At 47.0% G+C, this 27,254-nt stretch overlaps 1 long non-coding RNA gene across 1 annotated transcript in view; it reads right to left on the bottom strand.

Moving 5' to 3' along the window:
* LOC143695274 (uncharacterized) overlaps positions 1-27,254 on the bottom strand; it is a 74,213-nt gene that overhangs the window by 30,668 nt on the left and 16,291 nt on the right. The window lies entirely within an intron of this gene.

Raw genomic sequence — 27,254 nt, 5'->3', positions numbered from 1 at the left:
GGGAGGTCCAGGATGGTGAACGCTCCCTTAATTACATAGATGTGCTTTTAAATGAAGTTTATAGAGAACATGGAGGTTCATTCAGCTGATGGACCTTGGCTGGGCCTCAGGGTGAGCACAAATAGCTCAGGATCCTGCTGGGAATCTCCTGGAGAGCCTGGAGCAGAGGCACTGCCCTGGTTCCCAGCAAGGCTGGGGCAAACTCGGCTCTCCCACCCTGGCCTGGCCTCCCTCCCCTCACAGAGGACATTTAATTATAGCTGGGTATTGGGTAGTTAATTATAGCTGAGTATTTTAAGTCCAGGAGAGAGGAAGGAGGGGAGAAGCAAAGAGCATTAAAGATAAAACAATGCCCTTTTGTTTATGTTTTTAATATGGGAATTCTCCTGCCTTGCTCTGAGTAACTCTGATTTAAAGGGAACATCTGGATTTGAACAAGCCAGGAGGAAGGATGTGGGGAGAGAACACTGGGAAAATGGGAGAGCTGTGGCTAAGGGGAGCTCCCAAAGGACTGGCACAGGCAGGGAGCTGAGGGGCCATTGCTGATTGATCCAGGGAATTGTTTGGAGACCAGGGGGTGAAAAGCAGGAATAGAATTCAACAAGTGCTGGGAGGGAGGTGCTGCTGACCACAGGCACGGGAGGGGGTCTGGGAAGGACAAAACAAAGGTTTTCCATGGAAATGTGCCCTGTTCCAGGTGCTCCTGCTCCACAACACCCACCCTGCACAGGGAGGGCACAAAACCCTGCCCTGGGGCTGGGATTCCTCGTGGCAGGGACTGGAGCTCACACTGAACGTTTTAACTTCAAAATCTGTAAGTTGCCATTAATGGGAATGATGGATCACAGTATTAGAGTGGGAATTATCCAAAGTTCACGTTGCCTTTCTCTTTTCTAATGAAATTATTGGGAGTAATTGGCTGTACAAGACCTTCCTTAATCATCTCACCCACCCCACAACAGAGCTTACTCTGCTGGAATCCTCTAAACTGTCCCTGCCTTTGCATCCTCTTAATAAGCTGCAAGAGCTGACAACAAAGAAGTATCAAAGTGGTAAAAATGGGCACAAACCTGCAGCACTGGGGAGTTACAGGCTGGGAACACAAAACAGACCATTTCACAATAGAGTTGCTGTTGCAGAACCATAAAACTATTATTAAAATTTTATCTGGGTGCCTTTATTCTCCTTTCACCTCTGCTACAAAAGCATCAGAAGCAGATGCAATAAACAGGATGAATATTTATCCCCTTAGTTCCTTTTTCAATACCTGGACATCAGCCTTTTCTAATAAAATTACAACACAAATATGATTCAATCCCAAGATATGAAATGATGCAGACAGTGATTGCTGTGTGCACAATGCTGGGCCAGATAAGAACTTCAGGTCTCAGAACTTGAACCTGAATTTTATCCAGAATTAATTTCCTTTAATGACATTCAATCACACTCTCAGCAGCTCCAGTTGGGTTTCTCTATGGTTGGGAGGCTCTGATAATCAGTTTATAAACATCTCTTGCACTGAAAGAGTGAAAATGGGCAGCTTCCCCTCCTGATAACAGCAAAGACCTAAAGTTGTCCATGGGGGTTTTTATATTTCTATTATAAAAGCTCCCTTGAAGGGGAGCAGCTCATTTCACAGCTCCAGCTGGATGTGCAGCCACAGGGAGAGGAGAGCAAAGCTCAGCTCAGTGCAGTTCCCTGGCCTGGCCCACGCCCATCTAAGATTCCACAACTTTCCCTGCCAGGTCTGAGGCCTCGGCTGGGGCTGGAATCAGCTCAGGGAGCAGAACCTGGGACCTGGGCAAGGCCAGGCTTGGCTGGGAGCAGCTCAGCCCTGCCCCTGGCATCCCAGGAAATGAAAGCAGTGCCCAGGACCTGCTGGGGTAGGCAGAGCTGCCAGGCTCAGCCTCCTGGGCCTGGCTTCGAGGAGGGCACAGACAGGGAGGTGCAGCCCAAGAGAGCAAAGTGTCCCTTGGAAAACCTCCTGAGAAAGGAGCAGCAGCTCCTGATTATTCTATGGAATTTTGCTGCCCAAAATAACCCAAAAAGGGTCAGAGGCTGGGCCAGGCTCCCTCTGAGCAAGGCTCACTTGTCCAAAAGCTCCCACAAACGTGCACATCACCCCCCAGGCTCTCAATTCACATCTGCACGAGAAAATCCACTTGTCCGACCTCAAAATAAACACAAGATATTTTGCTGCTTTATTTAACTGCCTGCCTCTTCCCTCTTGCCTCCTGTAAACACAGATTTAAATTTAGACCAAGGGTGACAGATCAGGCTGGGGGAGAGGGAGGTTCCATCCTCAACTTTGCCTCACATAGCTCTGGCATGAGCAGCTGCTCCTGAGTGTAAATTTGGGCTGCAGGGAGCACTGACCCAGGGGAAAGTGTCCCTGCAGACACGTGGCCACCTCTCTGCACTCAGGAGGGGCCTGAAGAGCTCCACAAAGGGCTCAGGGAATATTGGATTCCCTGAGGAGAGCTGGGAAAGCTCAGCTGCATTCCCAGGGGGGAGCGTGGCACACGTGCCCCTGTCACAGCCTTTGTGTTGGCAGATCTTGGCTCAAAAGGCAATAAAGGAGGCACAGAAAATACCCAAACAGTGGATTTTGGAGCAATCTGGATGGAGAAGGAGCCTTTTCTCAGGGGTCTCTTCCAAAAAGTTGATTTTACACCTGCTTGGGTTTCCCTTCGTGGCTGTGGCCCTTCCACCCTGTCCTGAGCCAAGGACAAGCTCTGGTCACTCCTGATTCCTCTCACTGCTGGGAAGAGGAGAGGAAATTTCCCACAGGGAATCTTGGAGTGGTGACATTTGTCCCCTAATCAGGTCTGGAGCAGCACCAATGAAATTTAAAATGAAATTTAAATGAATTTTAATGAAATTTAAAAATATCCATGTTCTGAGATGTGAAATTCAGTTCAGGATTTGAGACAGATTTGAACTTCAAAAACAGAATGGGAAAAAAAGTTTTACTTTCTGAAACATTGCTTGTATTTATAACACTCATCCCATTGGGATGGGACACTGGCCAAAGCATTTTCCTGTTGCCTCAGAGACAGAAACAGAAAAGTGGAGTTAAATCCCTGTAATATCCAAGGAATTATTTTATTTCTTAGTTCTTTAAAACAAGCTTGAACTACTTAACCCTGAGAAGTCTCTGAAAATAGCTGGAAAATATGCATGCATACTTTGACAATGCAACTTGTTTCTATTTAAAAGATGTTATTAATAATGCTCCTAATTGATTACTATCAAGTCAACTGAAGGAACTAAATTATTGTTGAGTATTTCAGTTTTGACAACATCAATTAAGAAAAAATGCAGTATTTCTAAGAAATACTTCTAAAAATAATTTTGACAACAAGTAATTAATTAGCACAGATTGCCTTCATCAAATTAACGGAGGGGTGGGTCTGTCCCAGTGGGTTATTTGAAGTTAAATCCCCATCATGCATAAAATTCCAGAATAAAGGTCATTTCCAGCCTTTCTCAATATCCAGATTAATACAGAATTTTCCCAGAAATATTTAAAGCACGTAAAAACCAGCAGAACATACTTTGCCTTTATCCAAAACTCTTTATAACTGTTGGGGCAAATACTCAAAAAAGTCACTCTGAGAGCTGGAGGGGGGAATTCTTTCCCTGCTGTAACAGAGGGTGAAAAACCTTCCTGCTCCAGGGCAAGGGAAATTGTTCCAAATGAAGGGAGGCAGCTGAGGCCAGGGCAGGGACACAGGGGGCTTTGGGGCTCAATGCATATAAATAATATTGCAAATATAAATAATAAATATTAAAATTTTACAGCCTGCCCAGTCCCTGATGGTTGAAATTTAAAAAGGGGAGAGCTCTGTGCAGTATTCCCAGAGTGAGGGGGATTCCAGCCCCAGCTATAAGAGATCCATTTTTATTTTGTGCTGAAAATCCCCAGGATAACCCAAAGAGCAAAGACTCATGGAGACAGGCCAAATAAACTCTTATCAGAAGAGCAGGTCAACAAACAGTTCCAGTGTCTACCAAGCTCATTTCAACCCCAGGTTTGTTTTTTTTTTAACTTCATTAGGAAATAGGGAAGCAGAGTAAATGTTATGTAAATTAAATAAATTTATTTGAGAAAATTAATTACAAAAATGGCTTTCAAATGGGACTAGGGATAGGTGGAGGATTATCTGATGGAGACAGAGGAGACAAAAGCACTGGAATCATTAATGAATCCCCTAAGATTTCATTAAATCAAGGCTGTGAACAAATATGTCAGGAAGAATGGGGAGATTTTGGCTTTTGGCCTGGGAATTTTCCTGAGGGCTTTCCTGTAAGGTCAGATTTGTGCCTCTCTTGTGGTGAGTGAACATTTCAAAGTTGAGATTTCTGGTGCCTTCACACCCCAGTGCTTCCTACCAAACAAAGAGCTCACGTGCAGCTGATGGAATGAGAAAGCCTTGGCCCTTCTGTTTGGGCCTGAAGTCAGCACAAAACACAGGAGGCATCAAGGGGAGGATGAAGGAGGGCGAGGATTTTCTGCTCCAGAATGAAGCACAATTCCTGTGACTCCTTTTTCCAGGGCCGGATTCCCCCACCCCACCCTGCACCCTCACAGGTGTGAGAGCTCCACTGGGGTTCTGCACAAACTCCCTGGAGAAGATTTCCTCAGGAATGCTGGAAACAGGGAATGAGAGTCAGATCAGACCCTCCTGTGCCAGCCCAGGGCAGTTCATTGGATTTTATCACAACTGCCCAGACTGGAGGGAATTCGAGGCTGCAAACACCAGCTCCTCATTAATGGCCTCTGATGAAGAAACACCAGATCCCTCAGAAGCTGCTTCAGGATCCCATAACTCTCCCTGATAACATTATTTGCACTTCCTCACTCCTTGATCCTTTATTTATTACACAATTGAGGAGGGAAAAACAATATTTTATGTGAGCCAAAGGTCACACGAGCTGTGCTGGCCTCAGGGGCAGAGCCTGAGCTCAGATTTCTGCCACGCTTGTGCAGAGTGAATCAGCCCAGTTGGATTTATTTCCCAGAGAACACTCTCAGTCTGACAGAGCAGCCCAAGGGGTGGGGAGGGACAGCACTTGGTTCTAAAAATAGGTTTTTAATGAGCCATGAGCTGATAAAACTCTCCTGCTTCAACAGAGAAAGGTGCAAGAAATCTTAATGTGAGCAACTTCCTTCTCCCCAGTTTATACGACAAAGCACAAGGGTCAACTGCTTCTTCAAGCCTGCATCAATTTGTTTAGTCTGATGACATCATTCTTAATATCAGATGTATTCATATAAATCAAATCTTGGATGCTGTAGCTGAATGTGCTAAAACTGTGAGGCAGCTGTGGGGGCTGTGGGGAATTAAACAACCCATCCAACCCTTTTCCATGAGATAACCAGAATAAAATGTGCACAGCACTCTGCCTCTATCAAAACCAGTGACACCAGGAGCTTGTTTGTGGTGCTGGGTTTAATTCTGAGCCAGATGTGAGCTCACAGTAAAGGACAGATGGGGAACCCTTCACATTCCCTTGGGTGAGCTGGGATCTGGTGATGCCATGGGGGGATGAACATCCCCAGCTCCCCAGAGCTTCTCCTGCTTTTCCTGCCTTGGAAAAGCTCCCCCAGGCTGCCCTAAATGGGAGTCACTCAGGCTCAGCTGAAATTTGGCCTTGGCAGGTCCTGGGGCTCAGATTTAACCTGGGAATTTTTGGAGCTGCAGCTTTGGATGTGCCAGGGAAGGGTTTGGGGTCTGGACCATCCATTCCTCCTCAGCAGAACCTAAAATCCCAACCCAGGGACCCCAAAGAGCCCCTCAGGCCTGAGGCAGGTGGGGAAAAACAGGTGGAGCTTTCTTGGATTGTTTTGTTTTAATTAGAAACAGCCTAATGAGGTGGCAGCACTTTCCATGCCACCTTCTGGCACCACTTAGCATCTTTAGAAATCAATGCAAACCACAGTAAATATTTCAAAATGCTCAATTTGCACAGGCATTTCCATGGAAAGTGCTCATATTTGAGGTTCTTACCCTGCACTTCTGCAAACAGTTCAAGGTCCAAGCATTCCAATCAATAGAATTTCTGCAGCTCGTTTTTGTGCTCACACAGCAGCTTTCTTTAACCTCCAAAATGAGTGTTCTTTCCCTTCATTGATTGTTTTGGGGCAGCAATCTGGAAAATCTGGAATATTCTCAGTCCTGCTGTGCCAATCAGCACAACTCCAGTTGATTTATGCCTCCACCCTTGATCCATGTCTGCAGATCATTTTCTGGGTTTGCTCTGGTGCCCAGGGGGACACTGAGCCCAGGCCAGGGCAGAGCCTCCCCACTGAGGAAATCTGGATATTTAAAGGGCTTCTGGCCCATAATGGACCATGGGGGCGGTTGGGAAAGAAAAGAAAATGGGATGGCAATGCTCAGTAATTAGCACAAAGTGTCCCTGGATTTTGGGACCCAGTTAGTCACAAGTTATGAGAAGCATTTCCCCTGTGAAATGTTCTGTATTATCACTCTAAATGCTGCTTCAGTACTCTCAAACAAGATCAATCTCACCAATTTCCAGTTCAAGGCATGATATTAAAATAATGAAATAAAGCCAGACAATGTTTAAAGATCCATCATGCCAAGAGTTGTTTGAAATCCCCAGGAACTGATGCATTGCCATTGTCCATATTTTGTTGTTATATTGCATTAATAAGGAGAGAAATTGCAGTTCATGTTCCCATGTAATTGTAATTCTGAGATAGGAACTGCTTTTCCTTGCAGACTGAGCTGAAATAATTGAGCTGATTCCACATAGGCTGGGCTTTTGCAGGCTGGAAATGTTGGTTTTTTACTTTATCTCCTCTGCCTGCTAGGGTGAAAACTGCTGCTCACTGATAGCAAACAAGAGAAGCCTCAGAGAGAAACCTCCCCATTTATATCCCACATTATCTGACATCAACCAGCACCATCCCTTCTGGATTTCATCTGGGAAATGCATAATAAATCAACATTTCCAATTGGCTTTTGGCACTGGGTACATAATTCTGTGTATTTGAGCAAAAAATGTCAACCCTCAGTGCAACTTTGGGTCTGGAAGTTTCCATTTAAGGGGCACTGGGAATGCAGCAGGTTCCAAACCTGGCTCAGTTTTGTTGAGCTGGGTCAGAGCCGTTCCTCCACATCCCTGAACAGGGAACTTTGTGTGAGAGCTGCAGATGGAGCTCCTGGGCAGGCAGGACAGGGAATCACAGCTGAGATCCCACTAAACCAGCTGAGTTACATGGGAGATTCATCCTTTCACCTGCTTGGATCCCACACCCCTGCAGGCAGAGAGCCCAGGGAGCTCCAGCAGAGCTGAGTTACCCCAAAGCAGCTGGTGGGACACCCAGGCACTGGAAAAACTCATCTGTGCCCAGAATTCCCACACAGGACAGAAACCCCTGCTGAACAGGAGTGCCCAGATGTTCATCCCTCTCCTGAATGCACAGAAACCCCTGCTGAACAGCAATGCCCAGATGTTCATCCTTCTCCTGAATGTACAGAAACCCCTGCTGAACAGCAATGCCCAGATGTTCATCCCTCTCCTGAATGTACAGAAACCCGTGCTGAACAGCAATGCCCAGATGTTCATCCCTCTCCTGAATGTACAGAAATATCCTGCTGAACAGCAATGCCCAGATGTTCATCACCTTCCTGAATGTACAGAAACCCGTGCTGAACAGCAATGCCCAGATGTTCATCCCTCTCCTGAATGTACAGAAATATCCTGCTGAACAGCAATGCCCAGATGTTCATTCATCCCTCTCCTGAATACACAGAATTATCTGTGCCCCTCAGGGAGCCTGAGAGCCCCCAAGGCCAGGGTGCCCTGGGCTGAGCAGAGCAGGGAATCCCAGGACAGGGTGAGTTTGTGGGATGGAAGGAGAGGCTGCCAGGGCTGGAGGTTTTTGCACGGTGTGAGGTAACAGCGCTTCCAAAGCAATTTGCATCACTTAAAAACCAATTTGTGCTGTAAACAGAGCCTTGCAGGAGGTGGTTGGGACTCACAGCTCCTCTGAAGTTGCTTCACTCAAGTGCACCTTGTCTCTGCTCTCTGCCAGTGACACCAAAACATTCCCTCCCTTTTCCCCATGTCCAGCTGCCACTCACTCCAAATGACACTGCTGTTATTCCAGTTGTCAAGGATTTACAAGGGCAATACCAAAAAAGGGATTTGGGTTGGAAAAAATATGTTATGTGTTCTTGGAACTGCATATAAGAGGTGATCTCATGACTTTAAATACAGACTCTGAGACCTCAGGATTTATCTGAAGAAGTTGTGAGATTTCATACACTTTTGGTTAATCCACAGTTCCTTATTCCCACGAATTCCTGGTGCAAATTGGACCAAAGCAAATAGTGAGAGGGTAGCTTTCCATGACACTAGTTTGAAGAAAAAAAAATCCAAGTAATCCCCTCAAACAATCAAAAACCCCAAAAGACTGGGAAAAAAATTGCAAAGTGTCCCTGGAGCCAGCTGGGAGGGATGCTGGGGATGGCACAGTGGAGGGGAGCAGGGACAGATCCCCCTGGCTCTGTTTGAGGGAGGTTGGCTGCTCTCAGTCCCTGCAGCAGCAGCAGCAGCTCCCACCCAAACAGGTCCCAATCAAAGCCTTCCTGCCCCTGGCAGCACTGACCAGCTCCCTGTGCTCCCTGGCTGCAATATTCTCTTTTTGCAGTTTGCATTGCTCAGTCAGTGTGAAATGCTCCCCTGCCTGCTCCCAGACAATCTGTGCACACACACCTTTTTTATGCTTGCTTGGGCTCTTGGGTTCTTTCATCTGGTTGGTTTTTGTTTGTTGGAATTTACAATTTAATTTCCTGTCTGCGGTGGTTTGGTGCTCAGTCCCTGAGCTGTGCTTTGCCTTTGGATGAATGTTCCCTCTGGAAAAGCCATGGGACACCAGGCCCACTGATCCCAGGCCTGCAGCTGAGGCAGAGCCCCTCTTTGAGTGTCATTAATTCTGTGGCTTAAAAGAATATGCCCCTCACTGATCTGCAGTGTGCAGCTGGTGATTAAACTCCAAAAAACTTCTTTTCACTAAAACATTTTGTTCTGTTCAGTCCTCCTGGGATGGTCACATGGCCACTCAAAAACTGTTGCTTTGCACCATTCTGTCACTAAAAGGAGCTGAGAAATCTCCTGGTACAGAGACCCAGAGTATTTCTTTTGAAGCAGACATTGTAAAAATAGCTGGGGAGAAAACAGCAGTGTCTTAGCAGCCAAAAAAGTCAGATAAACCTAACTGAGAAGCAAAAACAACACATGCCAAAAAAGAGCTCAAGCAATCGCCTCAGACAGTCCAGAAAACCAATCAAAGAGTGGGAACAAGAATTGCAAAGTGTCACTGGAGACAGCTGGGAGGGACAGGGAAGGCAGGAGAGCACAACAGGAACAGAACAGAGGAATTTCAGTTCAGTGCAGCTCCTCCACTGCAAATCTTTGTTTTGTCTCTGTGACTCTGAGACTGTCACTGCTTTAACAGAAAAAAAAATTAAAATCTCCCTGTGCTAAAAAACCCTCTCAGCCTCCTTCATCCATGGCAAATTTCTGTGTATATTGAAAATAGAGATTTACAGCACAAAGATACTGAGTTGTTACAAATCAGAATTCCAGCTCATGGGGTTTCATTCCATTATCAATTCATTATGTGTTTCACTGCAATTAAAGCCTACAGGATTTTGGAAAGCTTCACCTAGAGCCAGAGGTGTGGAAAAGCTTTGTGAAATGCTTGCTTGGAAGGGGGGAGGAGCAGAGAAGCCAACAGAAATATTCTACCCATTGGTCAGAGGGAAAATAAGAGACCTGGATGCCTTAAAACAAGCAAATTAATTCCCTGCTATCCCAAACCTCAGAAAATGTTCACTTCATCCACGTCAGGAGGGTTATTTATGAAACTGTATCCTTGTCAGGACTGCAGGACATTCCATCCCTTTGCTCAAATACTGTAAATTCATGAATGATGAGAAAAATCTTAATTTGGCCGAAATATCTATATTTATCTGAAAAAGCAAGTGATCAGCTTGCCTGAGTGCTGAGATGGCCTTTCAGTGGCTCAGTGTGCAATTACAGCTCTGCCCCTGTGCCAGGGCTCCCATGTGGAGCAGGATGAGTTCAGTGCAGGCTTTCACTGTGGCTGGAGCAGATTTTCCTCCTCAAATTTCCCTCCTGGTGTTCAATCCCTGGCTTTGAGAACTGTTCCCATCCTTCTGCAGGGAGAGCTGGAACTAAAACCCGTCACCCTCTGAGCTGAAGGGAATTTCCTGCCCACACTGCTGGGTTTGCAGTGCACCAGGAGGGAAATTTGTGCCAAATTCGTGAGCCAGAGGGTGGCTGGAGGGAGCAGAAGCTGAGCAGGCTCCATCAACCCTTCCCTCAAACCAACCAGTCCCCCAGATGCTTTCCCTGACCCAGAGCGTGCCCTGTTTGCTCCTCAGGGCTGTAAATCAGGGGTTTTATTGTTCAGGGGATGAGCTGGAGCAGGAGGAGTTTCTGTGGCCAGTGCAGGGCTGAGGTCACATTCCAGGGCCCAGTTGTGCATCTGCCCAGTGGAGCTGCAAATCTCTGAGCACGAGATGTTTACAGAGAGAGGGAACAGCATCTCCCCAGGGGCAGCTCCTGCCTCTCCCCAGGGCAGCACAGGGCCCAGGGAGGGGCTGGAGCTGAGCTTGGACTGTTGGAGTCTTCAGGGAGGAGAAATTGCCCCATCCCTGCTTGGATCCCACTCCCTGGGACAGGGGATGTCAGCCCTGCAGCTCATCCTGGCCCAGCAGGATCTGCCCTGCAGGGGGAAGTGCTGGAGCTTGTTGCAATTCCAGTTCCAGGGACAGCAAATGCTGTTCTCATGCTCTGGTTTGGAGCAAAAATTGAGAGAATTTCCCTGAAATCCATCCCAATGTGCCAGCTGGATTTAGGAAAGGTTCTGCTTCCCCCAGAGGGTGCTGGCCCTGCCCAGGCTCCCCAGGGATGGGCACAGCCTGAGGCTGCCAGAGCTCCAGGAGGGCTTGGACAGCGCTCCAGGGATCCCAGGGTGGGATTTGGGGCTGGGCAGGGCTGGAGGATCCTGGGAGGCCCTTCCAGCTCAGGATATTCCAGTGTTCCCTGGAACAGCTGAGGGCTCTGCTCAGATCCCTGGGCAGGGATCAAACAGGAGGGACAGCAGGACCCTGGGTGCTGACCCCAAACACCTCCCAGAGCCAACAGCTCTGAGGAAAATCCCCCTCCCATTTCAGGGACTCCACAGCTGGGCTCTCATTTGCTCCATTTTTGCTCCAAACCAGAGCACAAGAGCAGCATTTGCTGTTCATGGCACTGGAATTGCAACAAGCTGCAGCATTTCCCCCTGCAGGGCAGGTCCTGCTGGGCCAGGATGAGCTGCAGGCCCAACATTCCCAGTCCCACAGAGTGGGATCCAAGCAGGGATGGGGCAATTTCTCCTCCCTGAAAACTCTGGTGACCGAGCACTCGAGAATGGAATGGGAAAAGCTGCTATGATTGAGCTTCCATGAATGGAATGTTCACCTCCCTGCTCATCAGGAAGAATGTGGATCATGCATAAATACATGTCTGTAATTATAATCAGCATGTTTTATAAGAAAGATCAACCATTCTGGCTGGAAATTGGCTGTAAATTTCCATACCAACCTGAAAGCTATTTTAAGCAAAGTGCAGAATGTGACTCAACAACTGTTGAATCAATACTTGCATGCAAGAAATCAGATATAAATTTGGGCAATGCTTTCAAGTAGTCATTTACCAGCAATTAATAAAGTATAAAAAAAAAACTAGAGGAAAAAAACGAGCTTTTCCTGAGACTGACCACAATTCCAGCTCATTAAATTCTTCTTCTTTTTTTTTTAAAGCAATGTTTGTCCTCATTATTTATCTCCACTTCATAACAGAACACTTGTTCTCATGAAAACATAACCTTGTTCTCACACCCTTTCACTGCATGTTCCAAATTCAGTTTCAGACATATTTTGTTGGTATTCCACTAAAACTTGGAAAAACTGGAGACTGACTGACGTGAGGGAGCCATAAACTGCAGCACAAGATGCCAACAAGTTCTCTGTGGGATCTGGTACAGCCAGCTGAGCTCCTGAGTGATTGAAAAACAACCACAGGGAAACTCCTCACAGCCACACAGCAAATATTTACTGTTGTTAGAAAGTCTTCCCTGTTGGACAAGGAAATCAATTCAGATTTTTAAGCATTTTCCTGTAGCACAGACCTTTCTCTTTTACAAAACCAGGTCTAACTTAGGCCAGGTCTATTTGCAGTCACCAGAGGCATCAATCAGAGCAGCTCTTGGTTCATGGAACCACGATTAAACACCAAAGTGCTTTGGGAGAGGGGGGTCAGAGCTTCCTCATGATTTCCCAAAAGGAAACTCTGCTTATCCAGCCCTGTCCCTGGAGGTCAGCATGAGGAGCACCTTTTCTTCATTCCCAAATAAAATCCTAAGGGGGAATCTCAGAGCCTCAGTGTTCACTGCCCTTCCCAGTACTATTCCTCCTTCTTTTTGCAGTTTGACAAATTCAGCCTCTTTTTCCTCATTTCTGCCTTTTAACAACTCAGGCTTCACCCACCATGGTGCAAAACCCAGGAGACCGAGCTGAGCCTGGGGACTGAGGTAAGCAAATCTACCCAATGGATCATCCCATCAAAACAAGACAAATAAACCACCCCAAACCCAACCCCAGCCACTTCCAGAGGCTGTCACAGCCTCACTTTGCCATTTTAGAGCTCCTTGTAAATTTATTTTTAAGTCACTTCAAAGCACCAAGAGCACAGCAGCAAAAGGTACGTCAGGAATTATCCTAAGTGGATTTAGGGACCTGTAAGTACCAGAATGTTTGCTGTGCTGCCCTGATTTTATAACAGACGCAGAGCAGTTGTGCAGCTGGAGAAACATCAATTATTGCTCCTGTTCACAAATAAACACCGGGGGCCTGAGCCAAGCTCCTCCTGCCCAGAGCTGCTCAAGCTGCAGCTCCTCCCTGCCCTGTTCCCTCCCCTCTTTATCTGAACCCAGAAGATGAAGAGGAACTCCTCGTTCCCTCCAATTTCATCTGCTTAAAATTCAAGGCTCATTCTTGTGTCTCAGCCCATTTCTAATTAATTTCTGGGTTAGTGTTTTCATGTTTTCCATTTCACTGAGCAAAACAGGCTCCTGAGCTGTCCATCTCCTGCTGCAGCAGAGGTGGAGCTGGAAAGCAACAGGAACTTCTCATTTCTTCAATCACCTGAAAAATGATGGCTCTGCAGCCCAGCTCTAGGCTATCACTGAGTTTGATTCTGGAACATTTTAATAATAAGGGATACTGAGATTCCTATAGCCAGTGAATATTCATTAATGCAAAATCACAGAGCAATCCCTTATAATTATATGAAGTGTCCAAAGCATTGACCATTGCAGAAAATTATAATTAAAGTTATTGAAATTAATTAGAAAAGGAGATGGTAATTAAATTCCTGTTGCTGGCATGTAAAACTGCTCTGAAATTAAATACAATGGATGGCTCCTCCAGAAAGGGGGATGTGGTGGAGTTTTTTTCCTTATGCTGGGAAAAATTAAAGCTAATTTTTATGGTGAGACTTCTTTAATAAAAATACTCAAAAATCTTTACACAGTGAAGTTCTGCTAGGATGATTTCCCTGCTCAAATCAAAAGGAATCAAGACTTACCCTTCCCCATGAGGAGACTCATCCAGCCTGACCACAACCCCAAGAGCCAGACTCTCAGATGGCTCCTCAGGTGGGGTGAATTTGAGGCAAAACTTTCCTAATTCCCACCTGCTGGGCTGGGGGGAGCCAGGAGGGTTTGGAGCCTTCCAAAGCTCTGCTTCTCCTTTTTGGGGTTTGCCACCACCTCCTCATTTCCTATTTTGTGTGTTCCATGTGCAAACATTGGCTGAAATCCCCTCCCTGCTTGGAAGCTGTGCAGCTGCAGGTGGGCAGGGCAGGTGTGGATGCTCTGAGCCCTCTCTGATGCCTTCAGAGGAGCAGAGGCTGGGCAGAGTTACAGCAATAAATTGGTTTTTATTAAAAGCCCTTCACAGGATCCACCTTGGGCAGTGCCAGAGCCCGGCCGTGGCTCCACCCCAGATGGATCCTGGCCACGAGTTCTCACACTTTGATGAGTTTGGGTCCATTTCCATGCTGGCTTCATTGTCCAATTCCAGCTCCAGGTGATGCAGTCCCACCCTCCCAGGTTGCTCCCCTCCATTCCCTGTTGTTTGCACTTTTGGGGCTGAAGCTGCAGCGGTGTCCTTGGTTCTGGGGCTGGAAAAGGATTGTTCTGTGGGACTGAGCTGTGAGGAGAACCTGCTGACACTTGATATGGAGTGCAGAGTTATAAACTAACACAGTACTGAGTCTGGAAAATAGGAAAGCTCAAACTGAAGGCATCATCTCCTCGGGCTCTTGTTCCCTGGAGAGGAGAATCCCATTCCTGCTGTCCCTCCTGCCCCTCTCCCTGTTTGCCCTGCAGGACACGAGGAGGTTCTCACAGCCCAGAGTTCACTCCACTCCCTCTGACAGGGATGCTGTGACTGAAAACCCTGACATCCACTGGGAGAAATGTGGGGATTTTCATCACAGCTGCAAACAACTTCTTTGGGCTGCAGATCTGTTCCCAGGGCTGACTCCAAGTCCTAATTACTAACCTGGTTTTCCTCAGTTTAGCATAGAATACTTGAAAATTGAAGGAGATGAAGGTTTATACTAAAAGAAAATGTGATTGCTGCCACATAATTATGACAGAGACAAAACTCCCACTGTGACTGCTGGAACTGCAGATGAGACACAGATCCATCAAAGGGAAAACTCATCCCACCTCACCCTCCTTAATTCCTTCTTCCTTGGAACCCCTGCTTTTGTCTGTGTTTATCACCCTGCCAATATTCTCCTGTTAATTTTAAGTGTCACTTTGAGGGAATTTGTGGGGGTTTTATTGATAGTAATAAAGCCAGACCAGAGCTGCCTGCGAGGTGGAAAGGGCTTTTCATCCTGTGAGTGTCAAACCTGGTGTGCAAACCAGGGAGGTGGGAGAAAACTTTTTAAAAATACATTGATTTCCAAGAAAGCTTCTCTAATCCAGGCTGGAGACACCTGGATGCCAACCCCTTGCTCAGGAAGAAAAACACCCCCTCTCCCCAAATACAGTCCTGCATCCCCAGTAAACTGGGATGTGGGGGTTTATTGTGGAATTTTCTGAAAGTCTCAAAGCTTGGAAACTTTTCCACTTGTCTCAGACGCTGTCTTGGCACCAGCACAGGATTTCATCGTGCTGAAATTTCACTGCTCAACAGTAGAAACCAAATGTTTTTCCTCACAATCGTGCACTCATTCTCACTTGCAGAACAAGCATTTAGCAGCATATGTGTCCCTCTGGCCTTATGGTGCTGAGAAAGAAGATCCTGCTCTAGGAACAGGAAATTTGCCATGAGCTTGAAGCTTTTCTAACCACAAATTTGTAGGCAGTTACTGCTCCACGCAGCCACAAAGCATTAACTAAGTTTATTTAATAAAATATTCATTAAATTGCTATTAGATATAACCCAGAACATCCATCCTCCTGTCAAAATATGTGCTGTAAGTCTGCTGAGAGCCCCTCTCAGTAAAAGCCCATCGTGCCCATTACTCAAGCCATAAATGATGGAATAATAGGTGAGGAGAGCGATGAATCAGGAGCAGAAATCTGCAGGAAGAGCAGTGCTCATCTGAGAGCTGCAGCCTCAGTCTCCTCATCAAACATAAATCACAGCTGGGTTAAAGCAGCCAGGACTTGACTGCAGTCCCAGGGAGAAGCCAGGAGTCACAGGAGGGTAAAGCAGCCAGTGAAACAATGTCTGGAGAACTCCAGCCTCAGGGGTCATTGCAGCATTCACATCCTCTGAACAATCCCTTTGCCCAGGATTTTTCTCCTGGGAAGCTGAGAAGCCTCAGAGAAAAAGGAAAACAATAATTATCTGATTTACTTCTCCTGTGTTTTGCTGCTTTGGAATGTGTTTGGAGATTGTTTATCCAACAGGTGATTGTTTCATTGGTTTTATGGGAATTGTTTTGACTCAAGGGCCAACCAGTGCAAAGCTGTGTCAGGACTCTGGAGAGTCAGAAGTTTTCATTATTATCTTTTTAGCCTTCTGTAAATATCCTTTCTGTATTCTTTAGTATAGTTTAGTATAGTATTCTTTAATATAATATAGTATCATAGAATAATAAATCAGCCTTCTGAGAACATGGAGTCAGGTGCATCATTTCCTTCCTTCATCGGGCACCCCACAAGTACAACAGGTCATGGGCCTGGGCTGGTTCCTGAAGCTGAGCTGGGAGCTTTGGGAAGGGAAGCAAGAGCCCCCATTGGTCAGTGCCAAGGACAGAGGGGGGACTGGCACTGCCAGGGGGTTCTGGCAGCAGCCCCAAACAAGCTCAGCTTGTGCTGCCTTTCCTGGCCCCACAGCTCCTGCTCCAGGATGTGGCCAGTCCCTGATGATTTCAGCCCAAGTGCAGCTGGCTTTGTTGGCTGCCCCAGCAGCAGGGAGCTCCAGACTCCCAGAGGGGCCCAGGGCTGGGATTTTTCCCCGAGGAGCCCTGGAGCTCCCCCCTGGTGTGGCCTGGCCCTACAGAGCATGGCCATGGGCACAGCTCAGAGCTGCCACTCCCAGAGGATCCTGATCCATGCAGAGCCCAGAGTCTTCCCAGTGCTCTGCATGAGAACATCTCCTCCCACAGCCCTGTCAACCAGAAACCCAAAAGCCTTTTTGCAGGGACCTCTCCCAGCAGCACTGGCCAAGCTTGTGAAAATTCTCCTCCTTTTTGGCTGACCTTTCCCTGCAGCTCAAGGGGTCAGTCAGCTGCAGCCCCAGCTTGGCCAAACCCTTGGCATGAGGGATGGCTCAGCCCCCAGACCAGCCCAGAGCAGCCTGTGTTGTACCCTCTGGGTGCTCACAAAGGAAAAGGAGCAGTTTGGAGATGTCCAGTTCATAATTTGTTTCTACCAAGCCAAGTGAGGTCAATGCCGTAGCCACAATATTGTTTAAACTCCATAAAACATTTTCTACAATTTCTTCAGTCTAAAAGCGGGAGAAGAGCCCTAATTTTCATCCCTAAATGTTGAATTCTTCCGTACCAACTCGTGATTCCAGCATTTGTCTGATCCTCCTGCTGGAGGGTGCATCCACAGCTGGGAACCTGCCTGAAAGCATTCACAGAACAGAGCCAGGAACAGGGAAAGGAGAAAACAGATGGATGAATCTTTTCAAAAGCATGGGAAAGGAGTGAAATATGAGGGCCATTTGGGTGAGCAGTGGGGTGTTGAGACAGGGGGAGGAGGAATCTGAGGGCTGACCCAGAATTCCAAGGAATGACTTTGCAATGAGCTGTCTCTGATGGGCCTTTACCTCCCTGATCCTAATCACAGCTTCCTTCCTGCCACGGAACAGCAAGAGAAAGTTTGGCAGATTCTCCAGGTTCCAATGGAAAGTGTGGGTTACAGAAAATGTTAAAGAACTTGGAAATACTTCAAAGAAATTGATGAAAATCTGTTCTGCTGAAAAATTCTCTAAATCACGTCTAAATTATTTGCTTGCGAGAGGAACAGTTTACATTTCAGGCATTTGGAAATTTCTTATGGTACAATCCAGCAAGAAACAGTGAAAAAAAATCTCAGTTAGAGCCTCTTTTGGGAGCTCCCTTCATTCCTGGAAGGAGCACTTTGCATTCCCCATGCAAGGCAGCCCTGCAGCTGGAGATGCATCCCCTCCTGGGCAGCACTGAGTCACAACTGACACTGCAATTGTGAGCACTTTGTGTCCCTGGATGTATTTCATATATGAACATATTTCATTTATGAATATATTTAATTTATGAATATATTTCATTGATGGCAATACCACACCCTGAGGGGGCAGCACTGAGGACAGACACAAGGATGAGATGCAACCATGGTAATTATTCTGAATATTCTCCAGATCTGCAGTTGCTTCTATTCTAGACATCTACTAGAGGCAACCATGAAATGAAACCTTGACTCCAACGTGTATTCCAAAAAGTCTTCATGGCTCCACGGAGATAAAACTGTCTGAGCTCTTTTGGAGATTTACTGCCATGATGTGCTCACTTAATTTGTGATGGAAAGAGCCTGTTGGAGTTACCATTACTCATTACTGCAGCTTCTCCTACACTTTCATTTGTCCTCCTGCAACTCTGTAGAGTTTGCTCAGGCTATAAATAAAGGTCTCTGGGGATGCTGGATATTGCACTCTGCACAAAAATTTCAGTGACTCACTCTCATACATATTTTCTGCCATTATCTTCATCACAGGCAAATGTTCCCCCTCACTCCAGAGGGCTGGGAGGAGGGAGCTGGGACGGGATTCTTGGCAGATGTAGGTCAGGAAGCTCTTGCCTCAGATGCCCTTGAAGGTGAGGTCTTTCTTACCCAACTGCTGGAGCAGTTTCTGCTTACAACCGAACATCCTTAAGGCCCAGAGCTGTTGGGTGGTTCCTGCCCAAAAAGGACAAGTTTCTAACCAGGAGAGTGGTGCCAGAGTGACTGACAAGTGCAGTGACTTCATCTGGCACCACTGACTTGGGAGCAGGCACTGCCTGCCAGGGTTGCTGCTCCTGAAGGGAACGTGTGGGGCTGGAGCCACCAGTGTCACTCCTAATTACAGCAAATACCAATTAATGGGCTTGGGATGGATGAGGTCTGTGCAAGCACTGCCTGGGGGGGACACAGATTACCCAAAGAACCCCCACATCTCAGCTCTTCCACAGATTATTCCTAAAGGACAGCCTCCTGCTTGTCTGAAAAGGTGTATTTTATATAAATAAAACACAGGGATCAGAAATCATTGGCAATGTGTAAAACCAGGAGGGTGCTGCTGATGCCTCAGCCTGTACAGACTGCAGAGCACATCCATGGGTGCCTCCAGCTTTCCCAAAGCTTTACAGACTGCAGAGCACATCCATGGGTGCCTCCAGCTTTCCCAAAGCTTTACAGACTGCAGAGCACATCCATGGGTGCCTCCAGCTTTCCCAAAGCCTGTACAGACTGCAGAGCACATCCATGGGTGCCTTCAGCTTTCCCAAAGCCTTTAGAGACTGCAGAGCACATCCATGGGTGCTCCCAGCTTTCCCAAAGCCTTCACAGACTGCAGAGCACATCTATGGGTGCTCCCAGCTTTCCCAAAGCCTTTAGAGACTGCAGAGCACATCCATGGGTGCCTCCAGCTTTCCCAAAGCTTTAGAGACTGCAGAGCACATCCATGGGTGCTCCCAGCTTTCCCAAAGCCTGTACAGAGTGCAGAGCACACCCATGGGTGCTCCCAGCTTTCCCAAAGCCTTCACAGACTGCAGAGCACATCCATGGGTGCCTCCAGCTTTCCCAAAGCTTTACAGACTGCAGAGCACATCCATGGGTGCTCCCAGCTTTCCCAAAGCCTGTACAGACTGCAGAGCACATCCATGGGTGCTCCCAGCTTTCCCAAAGCCTGTACAGACTGCAGAGCACATCCATGGGTGCTCCCAGCTTTCCCAAAGCCTTTAGAGACTGCAGAGCACATCCATGGGTGCCTCCAGCTTTCCCAAAGCCTTACAGACTGCAGAGCACATCCATGGGTGCCTCCAGCTTTCCCAAAGGCTCCCAGGGATGGTCCCTGAGTGCTCCTGGCAGATCCATGCACAGCTGCTCCTCTCAGCTATTCCTCCTCTGCCATTTTCCTGCACACAGTTACTCATCATGAACTCTCTGCAGCCCAGATGAGGAAGATGATGGGATTTCATCCAGGACAGGTGCCCTTGGCATGGATCATGCCCTGCCCAGTGCTGGTGGGAGCAGCTCCTGGAATGATCCTGCAAACACTCCTTGGAAAAGAACCCATTATTCCTGATGGATCAGAGCTGCTGCCTGCAGCTCTCTTCTATTTCTGACTCATGGTGGCTTCTGACACTTTCAGAGGTGTCATCTCTTGCAGTGTTAAAAAAAGGTAAATTCCAACAAAATGCTCTTCATTCTCTCAGTTAGGCAGAAGCCTGGAGCAGCTGCAGCACTGCTGGGCTTTGTTCTTGGAAAACACTTCCAGAGAGGACAGGAAACCTTTTCAGGAATGGCCCTGCCCTGGCGTGCCTGGATGCCAGCCCGTGGTGAAGGTGGAAATGCCAAATGCAGGGCAGTGTTTGGGGGCACTGGAGCTGCTCCTGCCCCAGGCAGTCCCTGCAGCTCTGGGGCCACCTCAGCCCAGCCCAGCCCAGCCCAGCAGCTGCTCCCAGATTCCAGAGCCCAGATGAGCTCCCAGAGCAGGGAAATCATCGCAGCCAGACCTGCAAAGGTGCTCTGAGCTTTCTAACACCAGGATTTCCCTGGATGAGCCCCTGTGATCCCAGCCCCTGTCCTGCTCCCACCTGGAGCAGCAGCAGCCACATCAGCTCAGGAATTTGGGGAGCAGCAGGATCTGTTCAGTCCCACCAAATAAACATGCCCATTGTTCCCCTGCTGCCCTCCACCATCACACAATGCACAATGCAGTTTGCTTTCGTACCTACTGCACATTTAATCAGAATTAAATAGAATTAGGTCTTTCCCAGTTGCTTAAAGTGTTGATATAATTATTCCAAATCTTGACAGGGAAAAGAGAGAAACAGATGTTTTCTCTCACCTAATTTTTCTCTGGAGAAATAAAGACTGCTTATAGATTTTTATGGCTTCTCACAAGAACAAAATATGGGAAAATAACAGATTCATGAATATTTAACATTAATTCAAAGGAGAGTGCAGTGTTCATTTAACAGAAAATACAAGCCAAACTCTATTTCTTTTCTTCAAAGCTCTCACAGTTCCACCTGTAGTTTGTGTTCTGGCTACTGAGAGTTCAACTGATGCACTGGGTATCACTGAAAAATACATTTAAACTTTGAATTTAAAAGGAAAGATTCCTTGATTTGTCTCTTGCACTCATCTCTCAAAGATGGAGTAGCACATGCTTCTTTAATTTGCTCTGAGGAGTGTGAAACCACTAATGCATAATTTAAAGTGTGATGAGGTGTTTGTGCATTCCAGCTCTGCTGTGAAGGAGGAGAAGCAGCAGCACCTCAACCCCTGGCTCACAGGCTGAGTGTTAATAATGAGAAAAGGGAATATTTTGGTTCACTCCTTAACAGGAGGGTCCAGATTCCCTTAGAAGAAAAGACACAAAAGAGACATTTTCTCTCAGCGAGTTCCAGACTTGGGGATTGTCTAAAATTCCCTCTGCAGTTGCATGCACAGCTTTAAGGACTGGCACATTTGAAGATCTGACAGGAGTCACTGTCCTGGTTCTTTTTGCTTTATTTTCCCAAAAGTTCTTCCTTTCATTCCCTTCCTGCAGAGCAAAGAGCTCCTCTTTGTCCTTTGCTTCCTTATTGTCCTGATGTTTTCAACCCTGCACCAAAAGCAGCTTTCTGTCCATTTGCAATCCTTCTCCAAGGAATTCTGGCCTTTAGCATTATTATTTTTGCTGCAATGAGTGCAGCAAAGGAATGACTGGGTAATTATTGAGCTAGGGAGGAGGAATACAAATTCCCAGCTCCTCAGGGAAGCAGCAAGATGGGGAGTTTAGACTTCCTTCTCCTCAGAGATTCCCATCTTTTAGCAAAACTAGATGTCAAAAATGCTTCAGGGTTAGAAAAACGGCTTAATTCCAATAAAGATACCCTGAAATAGATCTAAATACAGATTTATTAAAAGGAACAGATAAATTGGATGATAAACTGAATCAACCTCCCTGAACTAAGATCTTGGTCCATATTTTAAGGCCTGTATTATTGCAAATATAAAAGTCATTCCCTGCCTCTCCCAGACATTTTCATCAAGGCAAAGCATCAGAGTGGGGTTGTACATCAGCCTGGAAGATGAATTCCAGTGTTAGCAGCAGTGATGCCCAGCACTCACTGGCTATAAGACATTTATGCTGCAATTGCAAGTTCTAAATGTCATAAAGCTGAAATTAAATACTGTGCACACCATGATCAGAGCTCAATGATGTGGAGAGAGGTGGAAAATAAGTTTATGTTGGGTTTTTTTAAGGAAATATTGATCTTTCACGCAAATGTCCAATCTGGAAAATGAAAGTTGAAATTTGAAAGTCCCAGGACTTTGGGCACCAAATTGCTGTGACCTCTTACAGGCAGAATAAAGCACCTGGGTATTTAAAAACAAAGGAAGGGCTGTCACTGGTACAGAAATAATCCTGGTGCACAGATCAGGAGGAGTTTCCAGGAGTTTCTGAGGTCTTGTGGTGCTTAAAGATGAAGGTGAAAACTCTCAGGACAGCAAAATTCCCACTCAGCCCAGGTATCTTTGGAAAATCCCTTTCCCAGCCACGTTTCTGTTGTGCTACAAATATTCCTCTGGGCTGGGTGCCTCATTCTTAGAGTGAAGAATTCACTGAGAAGGAGGCACAGAAATGAGATTAATTACTTGTGACAGCATGAGGAGCTTTATCCAGCCTGAATTCACCTCCAAGATTATTTCCTGAGGTGTGGAGATTTATAGCACTGTGGTCACCTCAGCCCCTTTATCAGGGCTTGTTTGATGGGCCACAAACACCTCAGAGCTGCTCCTAATCTTGCTCAGCCCTTGGCACCACCTTGGTTTATGCCAGTGAGTAGCAGGAGCTTTGTGCTGTGTTTAAAATGGTTTTCTTTTTCCAGCATTTAATTCCTGCCCTTTTAATCTCAGGTTAAGTCTTTTCAAGGAAGTTTAACTTATTTAATGTAAATAAATATACCCAGCCTTTTTAAAAACAAATTGGGGAATCCGTATTAATTTGAATTTCTCAGATCTAGAAACCTCAAGTTTATTCCATTATAATTCTATCCCAAAAGAGGCAAGTTCTGAAACAGCTGAAATGTGGAGCAAAGGAAAGGATCCTCCCAGGAGAGCCTGGTGACCCCCCCAGCCTCTCCACCAGAATTCAACTGTTTCCCCTCTCCTGGTTCCCTTAAATCCCCTGAAATTTGGATTTAAACTCTGAGAGATTGCAGAGCCAGAGTTCCCAGGTTTGGATCCTCTCCAGGTGGGATCAGGCAGAAATCCTCTCTCCTCAGGGCACTTGGGCAGAGCTTTGGGAGGGATTTGTGCTTCCCTTGGCCACAGCAGGGCCTGCCCTGCTCCTGCTCCTCCCTCTCTCCTCCAGGCAGGGCTCACTTCTCCCAAACCCTGATTTTCCCACCCGCCCAAATGCACAGTCCCTTGCTGGCATCACCCTCACAAAGCCTCTGAGATAAGGTCTCCAGCAATAACTGGGGAATTGCTGATAAATGTTGAGAGTCTCCAGCACAGTTCTGACAGAAATGCACAGTGAGAAAAAAAACATGGTTCAGTGTGGGCAATGGGCCTGCAAAACCTAAGTCTGGAAGGGATTTAAGAGCCAGTGACAGCGTGAAAATAATTGTATTTTAGTTAATTCTACCCAAAAAATGCTCTCAAAATCCTATTTACATTAAAATGACAAGCACTGAGTAACTACAGAAAAAAAGATTATTCCAAATTGCAAGTGTGTGCAATCCTGTTTTGGCAAGTTCCAGCTAATAACCTTGGCTGTTAATACAAACCTCAGAGATATTTCCCTTGCTCTGAAAATAAACCTGCAAGGCTCTAAATATCACCATTGGACAACTGCAAATTAGCATTTTAAATGCATTTTTGATCTTCTCATCATGGAAATTCCCTTTCCTGGCTTTCAGGGTTTGTGTGTTCCTTGTTAATCACAAAAGGTGAGGAAACCATAATCCAGTGTATTTCCAATGTCTGTGGGAAGTTTTTCTAATTCTGGCTGAGACAAAGAGGTTTTCCATGAAGGACAAAGTTCTGCCTCTCAGAAAGAATGGAAATGAAGGAAATACATTTTGTGGATGACACTGTGTGATTTTTTGTGATTTCCAGAAGACTTGAGGAAGGAGCTTTGTACCAACTCTGCAAAGGAACAGTACTGACCTTATCCACTATAATTAATAAAACAGGTAATAATCAAGTGCAGCTCTGTAGCTAACACTGACATTTCCATCAAAAGCAGACAAATTTCATCTTTTTATCAATATAGATTTAAGGACCCCCCCTACAGAGAAGCTCTGTTTTGAGCACGATCTAGAGCCAGCCATTCCCACGTTCTCAGAGCTGCAGATACAATTCCTCATCCCAGGAATCCAAACACCCACCCACAATCACACCACAAACCTTCCCCAAGGCCAGCTCCTCTCTGCCCTCCTTGGCAGTGCTCTGGTACCAGAGGAAGGAGCAGAGCAGTGGGATGGGAAGGTTCCAGAGGGACCTTCATGGAACACTACATGGAGATGTCTCCATTTAGCTCCTGGCTCAGCTCATCCCCCATGCCCAGGCAGGAGCTGTGCTGCCAGAGGGCTCTGGGAGTGTCTCTGCTGTGCCTCAGAGTCAGATCCAAATGCCAGCACATGTTTTAACATTTGCAAATGAGGGGAAGGAGCACAGCCCCTTACAAAGCTGAGCCATGCTAAAGGGCTCCTCTTGCAATGAAGGAGTCATTGAAAAGCAACTCTGGGAGCTTTATTGAAGTATAATTGACTGGGATCTTTGGGTTATTAAATTCACTTTTTCATTGAACACTGTGATTCATCTGGATGAAAGGAACTCTGCCATGGATCCTTCTGCACTTCTCTGAGCAGGTGTCTTTGACTGGCTCCAAGTGCACCTCAAAGCTGTGGCAGAAAAATTTCCCTTTTCTCACAGCGCCTATTCCATCCCTCATCCCCAGGCAGGAAAAGAGTTAATGCTGGTGTCTGTTTCAATACATTTGATTCTCTTGCAGCACCTGCTGCTGAAGATCTCAGAGCAATTTGTGAGCATTCACCAGCTCGGGCTCATCATCACCCAGGGTTTGTTTTTGCATGCCTGGTGAGCAGGGCTGTGAGAACACACCTGGCTCCTCCGGGGGCTGTGGGAGGTGAGCCACAGCTTTGTCTTCCTTTGCCCCTGCAATGGGGTTTTTCCATCTGTTCTTTCCTCCACAGGGCCCAGGAAGCAGCACCAGCAAGGGAAGCAGAGTGGTCCCAGTGCTGAGCAAATGTTTCAGTCCAGCCATGAGCAGCCAGGACTGTTCCCTTCCCTGTGCCCTCTCCTCTGCTGTGGGCACCGTGTCCTGGAACCAGCAGCTCCTGGAATGGCTCCTTGGGACTCCAAAGCCTGCTTGGAGTGTGCCCAAAGCCAGGCAGCAGCTACAGGGCACTCTGTCCCCCTTGGCAGGCTGGGCATGTCCCACACAGTGCCAGCTGAGAGTTCAAACCCTCACAGAGCTTTCCTTATCCAGCCTCTCACATTCTGCACTGATCACATTTTCTGGCATGCCAAAGGCTGTAACAGGGCCGTGTCTGCCCTGGTGATTCAATCAAACCATTTTAAATGGGCACAGCTCAGCCCCAGCACAGGGAGGCTGCAGTGGCTCCATGCCCTCTGTGCCACCAGCACTGCACTGGGTGGTACCAGGACAGAGTCCCAGCCTGAGGAACTCACAGACAAGGCAGAGAAGCACGGCCAGAAATCCCAGACAGAGCTGAGAGTGGAGCCCAGAGCAGCTGGAAGTGTGAAGGATGGATGCCCCAAGTCCAGCTGCTCCCTGCCTCTTCAGCACTGAGAGCTCTGCTCGGACAGGGCAGGGCAGAAAAGCTGAGCTGAAGCTCATAAATCCAGTGTTTGCTCCTCTTCCCTCCAGTGACTCCATGGCATTATCCTGAGATTCTTGTGAGCGTTTCAAGGGGAAGTTTCTGAACAGCAAAGCTTTGCCACAGCCCTGCTGCTGGGAAGGGCCACACCAACATCTGCCATGCACTCCCTGACCAAAATTCAACTTCTGTCTACAAGGTTTGTCCTCAAAACCAGCAGTCAGCTGCAACTCTCAGCCATAGCTGCCTTATTAAATATGAAGTTTTTATTTTAAACACAGTACACTTTGTAACAGGAAAATCAATATAGAGTAACCCAGAGTACAGCAGACAACAGCTGGGGGATGTAATCTGATGACAGAAAGTTGAGAACAGGATTTTGGCAGTTTTATGTTCAGCAAATCTCTCACTTGTTGTTTTTCATGGCACTGAGTTCTAAAGATCTGAGATTTCTCCCCGAAGCTTCACAAGATGAAGAAACCAAGAAACCACTTTCGACATTAAAGGCTATTATCTACAGAATAAATCATTACTTATATTTTGCTTTATAGGCTACTGTAAGAGGATGACTCTGCCCAGAGCTACGATGAGTTAACAACGTCAGTGACCTCAGAGCCCTAAGCAAAGACTCAGGGAGATTCTTCAGCATCAGAGGACTAAAGGTAAAGTATTTCCCAAAGCAAATCCTTGTCTCTGCCTTCCCCTGGGCTGTGGGTGGGGTGCTCAGCTCTGCTCAGGGCTGGGGTTCACAATAAACTCTGCCTGGAAAAGTTACAAAGGTGGAAAAGAGAGATGAAGGCACAGAGGTGCCCTGTACAGGAGTACAGAACAGGATCAAGATTTTACTGATCTGCTACAATTTTATTTTATTATCAGATTCTTAATTAGAAACAAACTTTATGCCATCATTGAATATTGAGTAGCAACACAGAATAATGAATAGTATAAATAAACCCGGGATTTTTGGAACTGAGCTATTTGTCCTTAGGAGATGATTAGCTCTCTAAAATGATGTGTGACTCACAAAATAAACTCCAATATATTTCCTTAATGGGCAAAGGGTAACAGATCATTTTGTCCTGAAACTGTTTTTTTCACCACGTCCCACCGAGGAAATTCTTTCTCAGATAACGCAGCTGGTTCTTTACAGGTTTGCACTGCAGGGTCCTGTGGCCAACGAGTCAAAGATCGTGATGCTCCCCCGGTGCCGCCCGGCCGGCATTGCCGTCTAGTGCTGCCCTCTCCCTGCTGTCCCCGGCTGTCCCCACGGCTGTGCCCTCACTCACTGTTAGCCCCGCACTCACTGCTGTCCCCTCAGTGTCCCCGCACTGACAGGGCACTGTCACAGAGAGCCCCTGCACCGCCACTGCACAGTCACCAACAGCCACTGGCAGCCACCGCACTGTCCCCGCACCGCCACCGCCACCGCCACCGCCACCGCACTGTCCCTGCACCGTCACAGCCCAGCCACCGACAGCCACCGCACCGCCACCGCAGGGTCAGCGCACTGGCCCCGCACGGCGGAGCTGCGCAGGGACCTGAGGCCATCCTCTGTCCCTCTGTCCCTCTGT

The sequence above is a fragment of the Agelaius phoeniceus genome, chromosome 15 (genome assembly GCF_051311805.1).
Source record: "Agelaius phoeniceus isolate bAgePho1 chromosome 15, bAgePho1.hap1, whole genome shotgun sequence".
Classification (NCBI taxonomy): Eukaryota; Metazoa; Chordata; class Aves; order Passeriformes; family Icteridae; genus Agelaius; species Agelaius phoeniceus.
Note: the sequence above shows the minus strand (reverse complement) of the source record. Positions and strands in the feature narration are given on the sequence as shown.